Source organism: Cebidichthys violaceus, unplaced genomic scaffold, assembly GCF_023349555.1.
Source record: "Cebidichthys violaceus isolate CVI_PGR_0920_01 unplaced genomic scaffold, fCebVio1.0.p SCAF_7, whole genome shotgun sequence".
Classification (NCBI taxonomy): domain Eukaryota; kingdom Metazoa; phylum Chordata; class Actinopteri; order Perciformes; family Stichaeidae; genus Cebidichthys; species Cebidichthys violaceus.
This window is the reverse complement of record NW_027176927.1, coordinates 13,868,176-13,889,116: the sequence shown is the minus strand read 5'-3', so window position 1 is coordinate 13,889,116 and position 20,941 is coordinate 13,868,176. Positions and strand designations below refer to the sequence as shown.

The 20,941-nt window shown below is 42.0% G+C and overlaps 1 protein-coding gene and 1 long non-coding RNA gene across 2 annotated transcripts in view; one reads left to right on the top strand and one right to left on the bottom strand.

Moving 5' to 3' along the window:
- Positions 1–2,031, bottom strand: part of si:dkey-79d12.5 (maternal B9.15 protein) — an 11,704-nt gene extending 9,673 nt beyond the window's left edge. The window contains exon 1 of the mRNA XM_068736548.1: positions 1,956–2,031. The gene's annotated coding sequence lies outside the window, so the exon portion shown is untranslated. The remainder of the gene's footprint in view (positions 1–1,955) is intronic.
- LOC137891766 (uncharacterized) overlaps positions 1–20,941 on the top strand; it is a 23,519-nt gene extending 2,578 nt beyond the window's left edge. The window contains exons 2-5 of the long non-coding RNA XR_011105368.1: positions 3,611–3,927; positions 12,479–12,538; positions 20,656–20,694; positions 20,815–20,941. This is a non-coding gene — a long non-coding RNA (uncharacterized lncRNA). The remainder of the gene's footprint in view (positions 1–3,610; positions 3,928–12,478; positions 12,539–20,655; positions 20,695–20,814) is intronic.

Here is a 20,941-nt window from a genome sequence, read left to right as displayed (position 1 = left end):
GTATTGGAAATGAAACCACTTGACCTCGAAATGTGATCGTTCTTTTTCAGGAGCAGCTTCTCTCTGAACGCGTCTGGCGGTATCAATGAAGCCCACACGCATACACCACATGCAGCCTGCTTCGCCTTTAAAAAACATATTGATTTCACTCTTTTGCAGGGAGCTTAATGCGATCGATCGGCCGGGCTCTTTCAAGATCAGTGCCAGTATAAGCATCTCTTTCCTCTAACACACATGCTGCCTCTTCCCCCTCAGGTACCGACTGTCCTTGGACTGGGGGAGTTGTGTTCGGAGAGAGAGAGAGAGAGAGAGAGAGAGAGAGAGAGAGAGAGAGAGAGAGAGAGAGAGAGAGAGAGAGAGAGAGAGAGAGACTCGTGGCATCCAGTCTGTCTCTGTCCTCTCTGGTCCACACACCTCCTTTGACCTTTTATCATCCCTCCCCATCTCCCTCCTCCTCCTCCTCCTCTCAGTGGGTCGATACCTATTTGTATTTGCAATGCATTAGACGCAGCGCTGTCTTTTTAGATTGAAAAAGTTGGCTTTTTCTCAGTTTGGCGCCTTGCAGGCAAACTGCAGCAGCAACAAGACATTATGAAATTTTTTTTCTTTTTAAGGCATATTGATATCAGTGACATCACATTTATTTGTCTGGTTTGCTCTTTTAAAAAAAGAAGAAATTCAGATTTATTCTAATGCTAGATTAAAGATGCTGGATCAAGCTAAGAAATGAATAGATCCGCAGTCCCAGTCACTATAAATATACATTGTCTGTTTATTTTAGAACCACAGAGACAGAACTTCACCTGATGCATGAGCTACATTAAACTTTGCTTTTTCAATCCGGGCTTTGAACCCTCTAAGAGGTCAGAAGATAAACAATCTGACAGGTCATGAAATGAGAAGGAAATTATGTTTGACATGGAACCTTTACTCTTGATTAACAATTGTTTTTGGCCACAAGGATGCAGTGGAACAAGCTGTAAACACAACACTGGTATAAACCTTTAAGTCAGTATGGCGACCTGGTTAGCAAACAGTTGCTCATTTCTGCACCGAGCACTTAAAGAGCAACGTTGTCATTCATTTGGAGTCTGATGAATGCAAGTCTTTTCTTTATCTCTGTTTCAATTCCCAAGAGAGACGTGCAGGTCTTGAGCTGCTAAATACTCCGCCATGTTCACCAGCTAGTTAACGTTGTCTGTCTGCTGTTTGGCACATACAGTTCCTTGATAGTTTGGGCAAAATCCTTGTGGTGAGATTGTTCTGTTTGTATTGTGAAACTGGGGCGCTTTGAGGACTCTAAACTAAGTAGCGAATGAAATCAACTCTAAGAACTGATCGTCAATCCTCACAGCTCATAGGCGGTCACATGCAGTCTGTGACGAGTTGTCCTGAGAAGGTGTTGTTTGACAATTAAGAGTAACGAGCCGAAAAGGACCAATGAGCTATGGTCTGAGGGACAAACCTTATACAAATATGGCAATTCATACAATTGATATTTGTAATCTCTGAATTCCAAGTAAACACAGTTTTAAGCTGCTAAATTATACCAATAATTATTAGATAAGAATAGCTTCAACATTTCAGAGAGAAAAAGTCTCCCAGCCAACAAGTGCTGTATGTGCCATGTTGACATGTTTCCTTATTTTGTCTTCTAGCTATCCTTATATCTTATTGATCTAAGCTTCAGACAGGATTAGCTCAACAAGAAACTACTTTCTCACTCGATTTTATTTGGTTGGTGACTTTTTAATTAGCTATATTTTGGGTCGCTCTCCTTTTGTTCACATGGTCGCCGTCTAAACACAGCTTACGTTACTGCTCAAACCATCTTCTAAGTGCATTAGGAGTAAACAATACAATATAGAAAAGGATAAAGAATAATAGAATATATGTAATGAATAAATAAATAATTGTAAAATAAATATTAATACAACAAACTTCACTTACATTACCTTTCAAGTGATTCCCTGCTTGTACCGAACTTCTGCCTTCTGTTCTGGTTTTTAAGAAGAAGTTCAAAGATTTCCCTTGTTTCCTCCCAGCTAACTGCTGATGTTTTGAAACTTGAATGTGAAACTGCAGCTCGTTTTGGATTTGATATGAGGAAGTGAGCATGGAAACTTTGGGATTTGCCAGCGCTAGCTTGTTTTCATTATCTCTTTGTTCAGCATAGCTATGAATGCTTAAAGACCTGTTGAGTTTATTCTTTTCCTTTTTATTTTTATATTGCTGAGCTTAATCTTCTTAATAAATGCCCTCCATTTACGCAACACTTTAATATAACACATGTTTATTAAACTACTGTACAAACTCTGGCCCTGCATATGTAAATGCTCAGGGACTACTTATGTAATGCAGACCTATCTATTTATTTTAGCTCTGGGCTGTGAGAGTCGTCGGGTGGTTCAGTTTACCGTGCCCCCCCCCCCCCCCCCCCCCCCGCTGGCCTGCGATCGAAACCTGCCCTAGCTCCTGACTCCCCCCTGACTCCCTCTCTGCCGTCTCAACAATTAAATCAGTCAAAGTGAGTGGACCGCCCACTCTTTTTCTCTTTTATGAAAAATAGATAAAAGCATCCGCTGGTATGATTGTCCACTTTATGACCCAGAAAACAAATGAGTTGTCTTATTACAAAATATTTCACCTGTGTGTCAGCAGTTGCCATGGAGATTTTGTGCGGCTACGTGAAGCTCTGCTTAATGGTCTGACCTTAACCTTGCACTTTCTCCACTGAACGCTTTCACGATGTTGCAAACACACGGACATACTTTATACCGCCAATCAATATTTCAACAGCAGCCTATTCTCTTACCTCTGCTACAAACACATTAGACAGCCCTTTATTATTGATACATCCCTTACACGTCACAAGAAAACTTGTGCTTTGATTTTGTATTTTGTTCATGTTCATCTCTTTATTGAATCTTGTGTATTTCTTGAGCTGATTTCCAAGTGTTCCATAGCCTTGAACAACCGTTTACAAACCTTCCCCCTCCCCCATCTGCATTTCTCCTCCCTTTTGCCCCTCTCTCTCTCTCGCTTTCTCCCTCCCTCTCCCTGCAAGCTGTGTCTCTTTCCTGTATGCTGGGGGGCCAGCAGAGGGGAAGTACACGGAGAAAGAAAAGCACTCTGAGTTCAAGTGCACAAGCTTAAAGACACAGCTGGCTTCAACAAAGGGGGAATATGACAAGGGGGGAAATGGTCGTAGAGCGGCAGAATAATGACGTATTGATAAGGCGGTTGTGTACATTGAGACAGTATGAGAATCATTTTACAATAAGAGGGGGGTTAGAAAGAAATGTGAATAGGAAAATGGAGAAAAATGTCTCCTCCCCTTTTTGTCTCTCCACGTATACTCCTCCTATTCCCTCCCAGCTTCCTTCAATCTCTGTCCCTCCCTCTCTCCTTCATTCCTACCCTGCATGCATGCACACTCTCTTAACGCACGCACACACACACACACACACACACACACACACACACACACACACACACACACACACACACACACACACACACAGTGACTGATGCCTTCTCTTGCATTCTCCGTTTTCTCACCTCTCTCTGCACCACTGAGACTTTTTGTGTGTTTGTCCTCCCTGTATAGCGCACGGTGGAGCGGGTTCTGCACAGTTCCAGCGCAACGTCGTGAGGAAAAGTACGAATACTGTACTTTTCTTCCGTTGATCTCCTTTGTCCACAAGGCATGTTTCCCTTCAAAGTCCTGAGCGTGGAAGGCTGAAGAAAAGAGAAATGGTGTCTGAGGGAGAGGAGATGAGGCAACAACGGATGAAATTTGACGAGACTGGAGTGAAATAGAGATGCAAGGCTGCATGTCAGGAGGGCAAACACTAACTCCAGAGTGAAGAAGAGGGGACGAGGAGGAGGAATCAAGTTGGAATCGAGAAGGAAACGCGGGAAAAGGTAAAAAAAAAAAAAGGGCTGACCTATACAACATAATTCTCGTACATTGTGTAATTTCCATCCTTGAGCTGTTAGAAAACTATTCATCCTCACACATTATTTCTGTCTTGTTTTCGCTGTCTGTCTCCTCTTGATTTCTATGTTCGGCTCTGCTACGGTTTCTGTTGGTTTGTGTATCTAAAGTCATTTTCCTTCCTCCCTCTCCCGCTGGAACATTTTTCCCGTTCTCCACGCTTCTCCCATAACTCAGCCATGCCTTTTATCTCCTGCAGTTGCTTGACAGAATATGTGTATTTGCTGAAAGATCTTCAGGCTGCTTTAGGGGCCCAGTTGTGCTATTATTCTGTGTCGATCATGGCCTTCGTAAATCTTTACACATATTCTGTTAGGGAGTGAATATTTTTTTGGCCTAGCTTTGGTTCTGAGTTTCAGCTGATATGAAAAGATGACATAGTATTTGAATTATTTGGCCGTCATCCTCCCTACTCTGGAATTGACACGTCCCACCCTCTCCTTCCCCTCACTGTTTGTTTGTGGTCTCACTATGTGTCCTTCAACTCTGTCTCACAGCGTCCACTAACACCTAACTTACTTCTCTGAATACACTTTGTGCCAAAGCTTCTCTCACTCCATCCTTACCGTCCTGTTGTTCTTAGCTTTGCCTCCATTGTTTAATATCGACGAGTTACTGTTGCCCCCTGCACGTGCGATTGAGGACCTGTGATTTATTCTCAGTCTATTCATGCTCTTAACAAGCCGTTTCCATCTCCATGGAGACCTGATACGAGCTCTGAGTGTCTGTACCTCTGCCTGCATGCACACAAACTCACAAAGACACCCCAGTTATCTCTCTAACAGGGTGCGCCGTTTGGCAAAGGGCAGAGATAGTGGATCAGAGAGTGACTGCGGGATGATAGTTAGGTCTGATTGCAGGTTTAACTGGTGGCTTAATACTGGAACCAAAGTAGACGATCTTGATTATTGGGGGCTGGTTTGTGTTCATAGACGAGATTTAGCAAAGGCCGGCTTGCACAGAAGGACAGTTAAACGAACATATTTGGTCGACCTTGTTGAAGATGATTAAACTGAGCAATTGATAAAAAACAAACAGATTGTCAAACACCGACAGATTATATTCCCGATGTTGTTATCCATGGTCAAATACAGAGATGCTCAGTTGCACATTGGGCCCTTATTCATGTGCACAAATGTTATCTAGACTTGCGTTAACATGGAGTCTTAAAGTTAAAATATGAACTTGGATAATGAAATCACATAAACCAGTTAAATTCAAGTTACTCCTTATTGATTGCTGTTCAGGAGGAGATATTCCACCTCAGTTTCAATATGGATACTTATTTACAATAGCAAAGAAAGTGCAAGTAAAGTAATTACAATGCAGAAACTACTAAAGTATACTAAATACCGTTTTGGCCAAAAACTGTTTTCATTATCAATTGGTCCAAATATTCTCTTGATTAATCAATTGAAAATGCTTATTTTATTCAACCAACAGTAGAAAAACCCAAAGATACTATCACAGTAAAAGGTAAACCAGCAAATATTCATTTGAGAAGTCAGGACCTCTGAATTCTTTGCGCTTTTGCTCAAGAAATGACTTTATCTATTAATCGATTATCAGTATAGTTACTGATTTATTTCTATCAATTGACTAATTGTTTTAGCTCCGATAAACTAACATTCATGCAGCATGACTGTACTGCACTGACCTTGATGCCTGACTTGGTGAGTGGTGTGATGGTGTCCAGCAGCGGGAGCTCGATGTGGCACAATTTGAAGTGTAGTCGGTACCGTTATGTTCCACCACGCTCATCCAGTTCAGCAGTTTAGAGGCTGTCTGTTGGTCTCCTGTGGCCCAAATACACCTAAAGACAGTGTCAGCTGTCTTTTTAAAATTTTCACAAACGAGTTGAAAACGGAGAATAAGAACCCTTTTAGTGACTAGTTGTGGCATTAAGACCATCTGTCATATTATATTAACACTTAAAGCATAACAATACCGAATACTTTGGCAGGAATAATGGATTACACTGGCTTATTGTCCTGACAATGAATGTGTCGGTTATTTAAAGCCTCTTCAACTCGAGGCCGCCACTTACTGATCCCAGCACATCTAAAGTTTAGAGTGTGGAGGAAGCCATTAATGTGTTTCACTTTATAAAACATAACTCTGCCTTCGCTATCAATTATGTAGCTCGGGTGTGAAAGAGATGGCGAAAGGGCCACACACACACAAACACGCACGCACTAGGCAGCAGGGTCCCGCGCAGAGAGAAAGCGCTGCACCATGTGACCGCTGTGGATGTACGAACGCTCTCTCACAGTCTCAGCGAGAGCTATTCCCCCCGGACTCTGTGTTCTAGTTGCATCAGTGTTTGTCGGCCTTCTCTAGGACATGGGGGCTGAAATGGGGCTGAAATTGAGAGAGCTCCATCTGGATACCCATAGGGCTTTCCTACTATAAGCAAGGTACAGATAATATTTCTCTCTGTCGCACAGAGCAAAAGAGTTTTTGCCATTTTAAATCTCTGACTGATGTGAAGTTCTTGTCATTGTCTTGATATTATTGTCATTTGCTACGCGGTGGTGTTGATGTAGTGAGATCATTGATTACTGCAAATGCTTTTTTCTCTATTGAGGTATAGAATTGTATAACATTTGACATGTACTTTTTACTACTCTGCTTATAATTACTTACATATGATAATCTTGTAAAATATGATGCATTGTTATAGATTAAACTACCCAAAGGTACATAAAATACTTAAAATTAGCTCCACCCTGACCAACTACATTAACATGCTCCTTCCATGTTAACTCATAAACAATAATAATTATCCAATAATATAAAATAATATAACAGAAGTGTCGATTGATATGAATGATAAGTCATTTTACTTTTGATTCTTCTGGCATATTTTGTTACTTATGCTTCAATACTGGTAGAATCTTGAATGCAGGACATCTAATTGTAATTGAGTGTTTTTAAAGTAAGTTATTGCAACTTTTAAGTTGTGGAAGATCTAAATCCTACTTCCATTACTGATGAATCATATCTTGTTGCTGTTATTTTACACACCTGTGCTTGATGTAATGCTCTTTATGTACTACACGCAGCCCTTGGACAACACTTATATTAGGATTATTATATCAGGGTATACCAAAATTTGGTATCGGCATATACAGAATGTCAGCCAATGAGTAACACAAAACTGCAATATAGAAATGCCAAAGATATGTTTGAGGCTGTTTAGAAACAGTGTCACCATCACATAAATTATCCACTAGATTACTGTTTATTCAAGTTCATTTTTCAGCTGTAAAATGCCCCGCTCAGTACATGGTCCCAATTCTTTAAAAATGAGTGACGCTCATCAAAAATATCTGTTCATGTTATGTGTTCTTTTTGAAAAGAATTAGCTGAAATGTCTTTTAAACTTAACTTTCAGTATTGACTTCAAAACGTCTTGGGGCTCAGACTTACTACATAAACAACAATGTCCCCTTGTGACCAAATACAATTAAGGCTAAAAATACTAGAACAGTAATCATCAAAACATTATGAATTAATTTGAAAGAATTCAGTATCAGTTGAGCGGTAACTTAAACTTTAAGATTCACCAAACAAACAGGTTTTTATTTACTGAACTTTGAATGGTTACACTGAAGTAAATGTCCGTAGATTTCTCTCAGATCACATACTTGTGAATAATTTCACGCAGTTTATAGCTACAGTATGTTCATTTTATGTAAATTTCTGCATCTAATCAGTCTAAATACCAAAGTTGGTCTGAAAAACCACACTAGACCCACAAAGTATTTTTTGCCTTAATAATATTCACAGCCACAGTCAACTAAGACCAAGATTTCGGAGAAAATCACAAACTTTAAATGGCAGCACTTGTTTCAGCTCCATTGCGTGGATATTTTGCTTTTCTTAATACTTTGGTTCAGCATAAAGAAATGGTCAACTGCATAGTTGTCGATCATGAAATAATGAATGAAGTTTGCCTACATCATGATTTCTGTGTATTCAAGTACAAATTACAACTTGTTGGTATTTGTGTGCGGTGTAGCTGTACCGCGTTGAATATAATGTTTTTTTCTGTTTATCCTCCCTTCCACTGCAGTGTTAGAATTTCTTCCAGTAACCGAGTTAATATCGATGAATAGTTTCCTCATGAGGGCCCAGGTGGCTGCCTCGTGCATTCAGAAGAAGGCAGAGGTGGTGAGGTGGGGGTTAACATTTGCAGGCTGTAGGAATGTGTTTGGAGTCAGCAGTGAGAATTCCTCCGTTGTGCATTAGTAGGTCTCAGTGTTGCCTCTTACCTCGCCAAACTATCTTGTTCCCCCCTTTTCCTCACGTCTGTCTCTTCCGTCTCCCTCTACATTTGATCTCCGTCTTCATCGCCACGTTCCTTCTTTCCGTCTCGTCTTTTTCTTCTATGTTCTGTCTGGATCTTTGATCCTCTCCATCTCCCCTCTCCTTTCAGGCTCCTTTTAGATGTCTCAGACACATCTTAAGAGCTTCAGGAGTTTGGGGTTGGGTAAAAAGAGATAGATGGTGAAACTACTGTATGTGTGAGTGTGATAGTTCTCTCTCCCTCTCCTGCTGGCATTGTGTCCTCTTAAGTATGTCAGTCATGTATGATTTATGGAGCAGGTTCCTGAGGAATGAGCCTTGTTGATGTCATCAGGCATTGTCTGTTCATAGCTTCTCATGAGGACCATGACTGTGGACCAGGACATTGTCTCCACCCACACAATCACACTGTCTTCAGTGTCGTATCAGATGTTGGGATTGTCACTTAGCTGTCTTGTTCTGGTAAAATCAGAACAAGAGTCACAGACGGAAAACTTGATGCCAAGAACAATGAATATCTCAACTGAAGATGAAACAGAGTTAAATGAGAAGATCGATACCACACTGTCAGTTAATCATAACACTGTAGTCGGTTAGCTTGGTACTGATCAAACAAATATGTGTTAATTAGTGAACTTTTTCAAACTGTTTCCACAAACTTAAGGTTTTGTACTGTTTGTCAGACAAAAAAAGTAATTTGACAATGTTTTAAACTAATGATGGGCATTTTTTACAATTTCTTTTAATATTTTAAAGCTTGAACACTTTAGTCATTTGAATAAATAATGGATTAATTGAATAAGAAATATAAACACTCTTTTGCTATAGCCCTATAACGTGTACGAGTTTCAAGATAAAGTCATTTTAAGTGTCACAACGTCTCCTTTGGCGACATATGGATGGCATTCACAAGGGTTACCATTATGCTTTGCGGCGATACAAACGCTCTGCAGTTACGCCGGAGGTGTCAGCTGCCCGCGTCACACCACGACACCCTCAAGTGTGCCAGACAGAGAGAAGAAGAGGTGGGTGCAGTGTGAAGAAAGGGGAAAAGAAAGATGAAGTCGTAAAGAAACAGACTGTCTGCGAGGAAGAGACAAGTGGGTGAAAAAGTGAGAGAGCGAGCGTCTTGAAGGAGGAGGGGAAGGGTTTGATGCTGCAGCAATGTGAGGACAAGAATAAAAGAAGGTGAAAGGGAGGAGGAGGAATCATTTGTGTTTTATTGTCTGTCTGCTCAGTGAATCATTAGAAAATGAACCCTTGTGGTTCAGGGCACCAACCGTCACACCAACTCCTAAGCATTGAAAAATCTGTCTGTCTGATGGCCAGTATCAGCTGGTTGAAGTGATACAAACATTACACACCAGTGTATAAGATATCACAGCAAAATAGACTTTTACAAGTCAAAGATTCAGAAGTCAATGGTGGAAGTAAAACCTGCCGTTACTGGCTGTTCTTTGGTCAGTGTGGGTCGTCAGGGTCACATCTGTAAGATGAAAGGAGAGGCTGCGGTTGGTTGCTTCCTCAGAGGGACGGAAAGGTCAGGAAGTGGCCCCGCGCTCAAACACCAGACTCATTGTTCAAGTTCAAGGTAACATTGAATGGGTTTTCATTCAGTTAGCTTGACCTTCTGTTCTCTAACAAGTTGCTGTTTTTAAATGGGGCATAATGAAACACTGCCTGTGGCAACGTCTGACGTTGGGTGTCATGCTGTTATAATTGAATACTAATTATGTCAGTTTTATTTATTTAATTAGGGTTTCTTGTTGTGGATTGGGCAGGACATTGGTGGTTGTTTGAAATAAGCTAGCTTAAGTATCTTTTAAGATATTATGTGAATGTGCTCACACGTGGCCAGTCCTCAGGTGTATCCAGTCTCTTGTCTCTCTCAGACAATTAACAAGGTCACAGCCAGAGGGTCAGATGTCAGGCCAGCGTTTCCCCTCCTCCTCCTCATCCTCCTCTAGCAGCCTCCCTCCCTCTCTGTTGTGTCTGTTCAGTCGTCAGCTCCTCATTAACTCCTCACAGGGGATTTCCTGTTCGCCTCCTTCGCTTCCCTGTTCCTGTTGAAACTGGAACAGCATATTGGCTCTTTTTACGAAACATGAATAATTAAATCTTTCACGGTTGTTTCGCTGAATATGCAAACTAACTCCCTAAAAGTTGTAACTACACACTAGGAAAGGAAAAGGGTAGTCGGAGCACGACTGAACCGGCTACAGTGGCAAACCTTTGGGAAGTTTAGGACCGTAATTGATGACTTTGTGCTCTCATTGAGTACCGTGTAACACACGCGTGCGCACACGCGCGCACACAAACGCATAATTCACAGTCTGACTCACCCCCTTTAACAGAAAGTCAATAACAATACAGGGATGATTAATCAGTCCCTCTTGTGGCCCCTCCCTCTCTCCTCACCACCTTCCACTCTCTCTTCTCAACCCCACTCACCCTCTCTCAGCTTAGTATTGATCTGAATGCATTTGCTTCCCAATTACCCGTTAGCCCCCCTCCCCCATCACGTAAACACTGCCACTGCATCGAGCGGTCACAAAGAACCTTTTACACAGGAGTGTCTCCCGTGCACACGGACGACGCGCACTCGTGAGCACGTGCACGTGCGGCAACAGCAAGCGCACATCTGCGTGCACGCCACCTGATACTCTGACTTAACTGCATTGCGTGGAGGGATTTGGCTTGATTATTCTGGAGTGCAAATTAGGAGGGTCCTTTTCAAAGTGCAGGTGCACTATGTGTGCTTATATGTGTTTGTATGTTGGACACACTTTAGCCTAAACACAAGGCGGCATTCTCAAAGGTTTAACTGACAGCTCATTGGACCCCCCCCCTGCTTTCCCCCTCACCATTCTGGTTGGTGGCACACAGGTTGCCATGACACCAGACTGTTTTGTCTGCCCTTTGACCTCTTTAAGGGGTGCTGTGGTCAATCAGGCATTACATGCGAGGGGCAAATAGAAGGGAGGCGAGGGAGGGAGGGATGCATTTCCTCTGTAAAAAATTGGGTCCAAAAGGTTCCTCTATACATCCGCTTTGTACCGAGCAGAAGGTGGGGAGCCTCCGAGAGGCTCGCAGTGAAACAAAGACACATGTGCACATACAGACATGGCAGCGCTTTGCAAGGGTAAATGAACTAGGCTGGAGCTCCCAGGGGGTGGGGAGTTATTATGCTCATTGTGCAGTCGGCCAGCTAAAGCTGTTTGGCTGCTTCTTTTGAAGTTATATTTATCAAACCGGAGCAGGAGGCTTAGCTCTCCAAGCTGGTGCATCGCTTTGTCCACACCGCAGAACGCATGTGTGCATCGAGATTGCTTTCAGATAGATCAAAAGATTTAAACACTCTCAAATGTTTATCCAAGCAATTTCAGGCAGACAAAATAAGCATGAAACAGAATTTATGTTACTGTGTGCCACCAGTAATGTCCGTCCTTGAAACCATCAAGCAGTGGAACACTGGAATTGTATCATCCAATAGAGAAAGAAATGGCTCAAATATGCTCAATCGTGTTGTAATCTGTAAATATCGAGTAACATTTATTAATGGCAGCACTCGAGAAGCATGGCAAAACATTTAAGCATTAAGTGCAGCTTTTCAAATGAGGCTAATTCTAATGTAATTTATTGTGCAATGTAAATAGCTTTAAGCGTTAGTACCTCTTGTCTGCAATTCAGAATTCTTACAAAAGTTAGACATTGAATTATCTGATGGCCCGTTCTGCCTATGGTGGATAACTTACTTATATTATTTACAGTCCTTATAACTCAATACCGACATCAAAACCCTCAATAGAGTGTCCACATTACAGGGAGGCAGAAACCCTGAACTCTGTTTGCACGCCTCTTCTTCCTGTGTGAATAGTTTGTCTTTTGTAGATTAGATGCTGTCTGCGATGCATGAGGTTCAAAGATTAGAATACAACAGGATTGCAACGCTATATTTTATACCTGGTTTAAAATGACTCCAGAAGTGACAAGTGGGTGTTATATTTTGGAACCGTAAATCGGTAGCTTCTCATGGTCTTGTCCTGTTTGACACCTTAGCTGTTACAGAGATTGAACCGGTGACCTCTTGGTTAAACAGTCTTTCTCTTCTCGAGCACAGCTTGTCTCCTTCTAACTGATTTGTGTGTGTTTTTCTGTGTGTTTCAGTCGGCCTTGGCTTCATGTCTAAGGAACACCTGCCACACTTTGCAAGGCAGTGATCTCAAGGTAACAATACTTCTATGTTATACATTTCACGTATACATCTATGTACCAATTTACATATCCATGTATCCATGTATCCATGTAACAAACCTATGTTAATGTCACATGTCAATTCATAAATACAAGCACAGTCTGTTGTGTATATATCACATAGTATGAGTTTAATTGCTTTCACATAATTTTAAAGGGAAAATCTGCTTCCTTATACGTGTATGTCCAATCAGTGCTGATGCTAAAAGTAATTCACTGAAGAAATAAATTCCAGTTTACTTTTACTTGCTTATTTTCCTTGTTAAGGCATCTTAAAAACACATTATTCAAACTGGACAGAAACAAAATATAACTCAGCAGACATATCTTGGTTCGTCTGACCACTGTTCCAAGAATCAACAAATCTGGTTTGGTTGAATTAATCCTCAATTCACAGAGTAAGATGTGAAAATATGCTGGCTTGAATTTTCCCTTTTTGAAAGACTACTTAGTTTCAGATAGATGCCCTAGAGGCATTGCATCTTTTGCTCTTCTTCTTCCTTTGCAACAGTAACTTTATTTCCCCCATGTAATACACACACACAGTCTACATTGGGAGATACATCAATGATTTAAACCTTTGGCTGTGTCAGACTTTCATGAGGGGAAAATCAAAACAAAACAAAATGTGCACTGAACACGTACCCCAGTATAATGTCCAAATTATAATAATGTCCTGGATCTTTGTCCAACACTCGTCTTCAGTTATTCAGTGTGTATTTTGATATTATAAGCAGTTTGAGAAAGCTCCACTTTGACACAGGTGAATTTTCATCTTTTAGTCTTCTAACAAAGTGCTCTTCTGCCTTTTGTTGTTGACTTTTATTTTTGGAGTGGAAGGTAAAGTATTTAAAAGCTTAAAGTCTGTTACAATAAGAGACAGAGGTGGCTCAATGTCCTGACCCACTCATTATCTTTATTTCATTAATTGGGATAACTAAAAGGAGCTTTAGGCTTTTTATCTAAAATGGATCATTTGTCCTTGAATGATTTTGGCAGGTATTTAAAAGTTATGTAATCATTCTTATATAAAAAAAGTCACTAATGCTTGCACACAGTTAAATATGAAGTTATTATCAAGCCACTGTGATTTCTGACTGGTCTAAAATGAGATTTTATACTAAAATACAAAGTAGAAGATGCAACAACATTTCAAAGTAGGATGCCATGTCTTCTGTGCTGCTTTTTTTGTACTAATAACAGGACAACCCGTTTGTTCTTGCCAGATACCATCACAAACAAGCACACACCTCCACCGACTCAGAACCCTAGAAAGAATTCCTCCCTCGTGCGTTTTATTGGAAACTTTTAAAAGGGCGGCGCTACGAAAGGCCAGACGCACACCAATCCCAGCATACGTAGATTGACAACTGTGCCATAGCAACAGTTTGGCTAGTTGCCAGGCTGTTGGAGTTGCCAGGCAAAAGGTTTCCATGGCAACATTCAATTTGCCATCTTGTTATGTGAAGCTGGTGTCAACCAAAGCAGATTAGTGTTGGATAGAGCATCGCTCTCACCTGGGAAATCATGTGCATATTTCAAGAGATCAAAGTGTTGTACTCTAAAATTACAACATAAACATAAAAGGGACGTTACCCTCATTCATATATATATATATATATATATATATATAAAAACTTGGCAGCTTTGACACATGTTGAAAGTCAGCTGGTACATTCAGCCTTGAGAAGTGTTACATCATGTTCATTTTACAGCATATAGTATTAAAGCATTGAAGGTCAGAATGTCTTGTTGTGCTGACTGGTGGATCTGTGAATTGTTTATATTAGCGACTGTAACCGTTAAGTGGGATCCCAATGTGTGTCGTCACTGTATGTGGATGATGAAGTATGTGAGGAACTCGAAGCGAGACGCCCCATTTATGAACCACCCCAGACGTCTTGGTGGAGTCGTCCTCCACTGTTTAGACACTCAGACGGGCCTGCTTAAGGGTGGAGTGAGTGGGAGGGAGAGACGGATAGCTGACATTGGCACAATTACACTGCATTTCTGCGTGATTTGAATGTGAAAATATTGCAGACGCTGGCTATAAAGTAGAGGAGTCTTTGGGTATGTGTGGGTAAAGGAGGCAGGAGGGGGAGTATGAAGACGGGGTGGTTAAAAGGGTAAGAGGCGGGAAATCGGGACCCATGAGGGCTGAAGCATAGAAAAGGTTGAGTGAAGAGAGGAGTGGGAGGGGGGTGCACTTTGGGACAGGAGAGTAAAAGCGACTGGGAGCGGCAGATGGAGAAGGATTAGGACTCTAAATGCATACCAAAAAAGAAAGGAGAAGGAAGAGGAGAAAACAGGAAACAAATTCACCTGGCAACATATTTATAAGTTACACCAGCATGTTTCCCAGTTGGCTAAAGGGTTTTAAGATGAGCTCTCTGTGTTCTTCCTCTCTCTGTGTCTTTTCTCATGGACATCCATAGCCATGCATAGTTCAGCACGAGGTCTGCAGATTGATAGGTGCGGTCTATGGTCTAACTCTTGTATTGTAAAGCTCCTTTATTAGAAGATAGATTCCTTAAATCCCACATGCAAAGCTGCATTTTCATGCAGAGGCTGCAGAGCTCCCTGTAACAGCTCTTTAGTCAGCGTTGTAGACTCAGGAGATGTTTTAGCTTCATATTTTTTGGAACATATTTGCAACTCTGAAATCATCTTCATGTTGATGTATTTATGTTTTTGTTAAGGATCTGCTAAAATCTTTAAATGCCATTTACATAGCATATCCTCTTGCCCCAGTTACTGTGCTCAGGGTAATGTAACACTGCTGGCTTATAGCTGTTGGAATGTAGCATTGTGCCAGCAGACGGGGCGCTGTAGCGTGCAACAACTACCACTCCTACAGCGAGGATCTGCTGATTAAAACAAGTCTTGTTTTAAGGGTGGTTATTGTTTTTTTCACTCGGCGTGACGTGTAAGAAATTCCATTTTGGCTGTGGAGCCCAAGTCGCCCAGATTTAGATGTCACAGCTGACAGCAGACTTGATGGTGGTGACAGTGTTTACGGCAGATGGCATTTAACTCCCATGAAAACCTGTCAGCTATTAAGTAGAATCAGACAGCTGATGTGGATGAAATGCAGCATTGTGTGACTGTATGAAAGCGCAAAGCCAAACAATATGGCTCAATAAAGCGTCAGACACAATAATAGCTGCTGATTTTGAACTGTCTCCAGGATGTTAGGGGATGAGAGATTGTGTACTTGTAACATCCTGTATGTAACAATGCTAGGAGAGAACAGAGCACAGATGGGAAGTAGAAGCAAGAAGGAGTTTGCACAGTCGCCAGTAGAGGGCAACAACTCCTAAGAAATAGATGGAAATACTATGAATGAACATGTGAAATGAAGCGTTTGTAGTACTCCACCTGTTGGCCCTCAGATTAGGTCCTCCCAACCCAGACATGAGTGCAGACTTGCTACCCATTTCATTTTGTAGAACTGTAACATGCATCTCTTCAGGAAATGTCAATCAAACTGTATTTTTTCACCAAAGTGATGAAAACCAAAATGTCCAATGAATCTACCATAACAGACAGACACACACACACAAACAAGACACACACCACTAACTACATGAATTAGGGAGGGCTTTAGGGATTTGTGTGTATTGCTCACATAGAAAATAAGTGAGGCATGAGATAATCAGCTAACTGGTAGACAGGAGCCAGACAGGTGTATACGCAGAGAATACACACACACACACACACACACACACACACACACACACACACACACACACACACACACACACACACACACCTCGGTCCTGCTGGTGAAGATCTTGTCTGGAGAGCAGCTCTACAGTCTGTGCTCTGCAGGGTGAGGTAGTTGGTTGTATGGTTTCGCATAATAAACAGCATGGAGATAACTGTACAACCTTCTAGCTTTCCCTGCGGAGTCACTCCTTGCCACGTCTAATGCACCACCAGCAGAGCGGTAAGTATGATGTTACTGCGTGAGAGGATCTCCTAGTGGTTAATGACATGAATCCATCTTTTTAACGTCTATCCTCTGAAAGTCTAATCTAACATCCAAAGTCCTGATGAAGTCTTTCTCACTTCCCCATGAGCCTGTTTGTCATTTTGTGTGAAATATTTGTTGCAACTGGACATGTTTGTCAGGAGGATGAGCTGCTGTTTGACAGACATGCAGTAGTACTGCAGCAGAAATACCTTTTGAAGAGAGGACGCTGAACCCTGATTTTTATCCATGATCCTCCATCGAGGTCAGATAAGGGACTTTGTTTAAACACTATTAGTGTGGAGAAGGGGGCTTGATTTGTCATTTTATTTTTGTTGTATTCATATCTAATAATGGAAATCCAAATAAAAAATGTAATTCTGACGTGTTATGTTTGTGAAAAGATGCAAAATAGTCACAGAATTGCTGAAACTAAAGCCCTCGTTCAGAAAGCCATGTTTTCCTTTGCATATGGCCAAACACACAACTTATTTGTCATACAATAAATCTCATAAGGGAAGAATTGGATAATAAATCTGTAATGAGAAAAGGTAAACTACCCACCCTTCAACAACAAGAATAAGACAACTCTCCTTCTTTCCTGCCCTCTCTTTCCCACTACAAATTTCCTTCAGTCCCCTAATGAATCACAACATAAAACATAAATTACATGGATCACACATTATACAGTGCTTTACGATGGAGTTGATGGATTCCATGTCTGTGCTTGGCAGTACATTGTGAGATCCTTGTATAAGGCTATTGTATGTTTACAGGTATTTGAGGCTGAAGTTGTACTTTTACACACATGCTGCTACTACTACTACTGTACTTCCATGTTGCCACTTTGTGCAGTCCTTTACATCCATGCCAGCAAACGCAATCACGTGTTTTTTTCCCAGTTTCATTACCCCTCTCCTCCCACTCCTCCCTTCCCCTCTGTCAGACTGGTGGTTGAGACAGCAGCCATCTGCAGTGCGTTATAGCGTTATAGCCGGCTCTCCTCCTAGAAAAGGGGGGAGGAGGGGGGCATATATCAGAATTGTGCTGATTCGGCACCGTCAGTCGAAGCGTTCTTTATCATCCACCGCACAACGCTGCTCTCCTGCCAGAAGAGACAGCTGAACGTCTGACGGCTGTAAGGTGTGCAGGGCAAGGATAATGTACATGGGAGGAAGAGCCCTCTGCCCTGCCTCACCCTCCCTGTCTCTCGCTCTCTCACACACCAATGTGGTGAAGATTGGCTATACCAGTGACCGATAATACTTGGCTCATTTTCCAGCATGGCAGATGCTGCACGCTGTGCATATGTGGGAGCAGACTGTTATACGAACATATTCTCAAACATCCACATATGCTGCTCTAAATGTCTTTTTCAAGGTTAAAATCGCGAGTGAAACGCCACAACCTCTCCCCATACAAAGCACCATGGCCTCCTTGAAGCACCCTAAAAATGTATCCCACTTCACTCTCTTTAATACCTTTTTTATTTGCGCACATACACAACTTTGTAAAAACAGGTGTGATGAGAAGGAGTGTGCTGTCAAAAATGATGCCGTCTCCCATCTCTCGGGACTATAACTGAGAACTGGAGCATCCTAAAACAGACGAGGCAGACACCATCCCAGACTGATGATGTCATCCCTGTGAAGCACTCCCATTGCTTTGTCTCTCAGTGGCACTGCAGAGTGCAGCCGCAGACACACACACACACACACACACACACACACACACACACACACACACCTGTCTGGGACATTCTGCGTTCGTCATTCAGGTTCGAGCACTGCTCATACCAAAGAAAGCTGCTTTTCCTTGGTTTTTAATTCAAATTGGCGTCCAGATAGCCAACGTCTGAAAAAGCCGTGCTGCAATTTAGCATTATGGCAAGAGACAGACGGTGGAGTCCTGCACTCCGTAATCTATTCACCATCAGAGTCTAAGTTTTGTTAACGCACAGGAATTTGTCTCGGTGACATTAATGCCGGACCAGATAGGATGCATGTGCTGCGCAAGCACATATTGCACTGGAGCTCACATTGAGTGCAAAGGGATGGTGCAGCACACATCATGGCAGATACTGTTAACACCATCAGCATGTTGTTTCTATGCAAATTTAGGTGGCATGGCATTACAGTGTGGTTGCGGCTACGGAGGAGGATGTGAAGAGTCCTGTAGTGCATCGGAGCTGTGAATAAGACAGTTATACAGAATAGGATCAAAGCGGGAAATACATTCAGCTGTACTGTGTGTCTAGAATACCCGCTGCTATTTTGACACAGCCCAGTCTATAGGCAAAGTATGTTGTGAATATTCATGAGCTATTATGAATGTATAGTGTAGTGTTTTTATTCTAACCTACATTTCTGAAAGGTTGGCTGCTCGTCGTGCATATTTATGAAACCGAAGCCTCATCTGAAAGCCTTTTGAAAGAAGGTGAAGACGAGTTTGTCTCAATCGATTCCCATCATATGTAGTTTGTCAGTTACTATTCGGTGAGACGGGTTTTCAAATTCTCACTAAATGCCACAAGCGATCGATGTGCTTACTTGTCCTTATATTTTTCTCTTTAAAACCCTCATTTTTGTTAGATGGGTTGTTAACACCATTCTGATGGATTGCTGGTTATCACAAGCCTCAGTCACCACTCGCTCCTTCAGGCCAAAAACAAAGTATTTTCTTTTTCAGTTTACCCTCATTTGCTCTATATGTGTGACACATTGGCGATATTCTCTATTGTACAACACTTAGGTGGCATTAATGATGCTTACACATCAAGTGTAGTGTTTATGCTTCATCTCGCTGAACCGACAGCCAATCAGTGGGTCTAAATTAGATTTACTTTGATTCTCTGAGGGCCATATGATTCTGTTATCCAACGAACACAACTTCAACTCTCTGTCCTCTTGGAGAGAAGCACACATATTAGAATCAAACTGCCTTTGGACGTGAAATATTAAATGTATAAAAGATGATATGAGAGAATTGAAAAATATTGCATAACATTACATTTCTTTGTTTATGCATGCAACACGCAGTGTGGGTGTCTTTCTCAGTCTTTCATTGGGTTTAAACAGCCTCCATTTGGATCAGTTTGATTGTACCGAACAGCAAACTACAATATTGTCCACCTCTGATGTTAAGCTGTATAATCAAGACACATTCTCATAATTGGCAAAGCTTATCACCGTGGTTTTATTTAATGCGTTTGATGTCACTCCCGCTGCAATTTACAGTTGTGTTGGATCAACACCATAAATCCTGTAATCAATTTGATGATGGTATGATTGCTGTACACATAGGAGGAGGCAGTAATGTCAGCCTCTCAGGTTCACGAGACTCCTGGGCTTCATATTTTCTCTCCATTCTCATTCTAATAGAGATTCTGACCCTCCCCCTCCATCCCCACTTTCTGCTAGCCTCTCCGCCACCCTACTTCCCTCCCCCCGTCGTCTCTCACTCACACACACACACACACACACACACACACACACACACACACACACACACACACACACACACACACACACACACACACACACACACACACACACACACACACTGTTCCTCTCTTTCGTAGACACGCATACAAACACACACATATGCATGCACTCGCTGCATTCTTATTCACTCTCTCTTTCCGTCGTTCACACGTTTACACACACGCGTAGTTCACAGACTGGAGTGTGTGTGTGTGTGTGTGTGTGTGTGTGTGTGTGTGTGTGTGTGTGTGTGTGTGTGTGTGTGTATTGGGGGGTGGAGTGGGGTGGGGGGAGACTGGGCTAGTAGAGACGTAAGGCTTGAAAAACGTGAGAGGAAAAGGGGGGAGATGGCAGGATGACGACTAGAGAGTGTAAAAGAGGGAGAGAGGAAGGAAGAGAGGAGACTTTGAGGTACAATGAAAGCAAAGAGAGACGACTATGAATGCAGCATGGAGGGTAAATGAGAGAGGGAGTGTGCGTGTGCGTGTGTGTGTGTGTGTGTGTGTGTGTGCGTGTGTGTGTGTGTGTGTGTCGTCTGTAAGTGTTGGATAGCATGTGCACCGCGAGGTTTGGTGTATAAGCAGGCATGTGAAGCACGCTTTTTACTCTGCTTTTTATTTTCCTCTTGTTTGCAGCTCTGAGCATTTGTGACGGCAGCCCTGTGGAGACAAAAGGTGAGCAGCTGTATAGATGTTGGTGTTAGTCAGGCAGGTAGGTAGAGAGCAGGGAAATGGAATCAATACTATTGTCTGTAACCTACCTGCCGCTGGGCTCTCTGTCTGGCCCCGACATAGACCATCAGAGAGAGAGAGAGAGAGAGAGGAAACACACTCACTCTGACTGGGAAAAGAAAAGAAGAGGCCGACTGTAAGGTGATTTTCTTTTTTACATTTTCACTAACGAGATGAATGCAGATTAAGG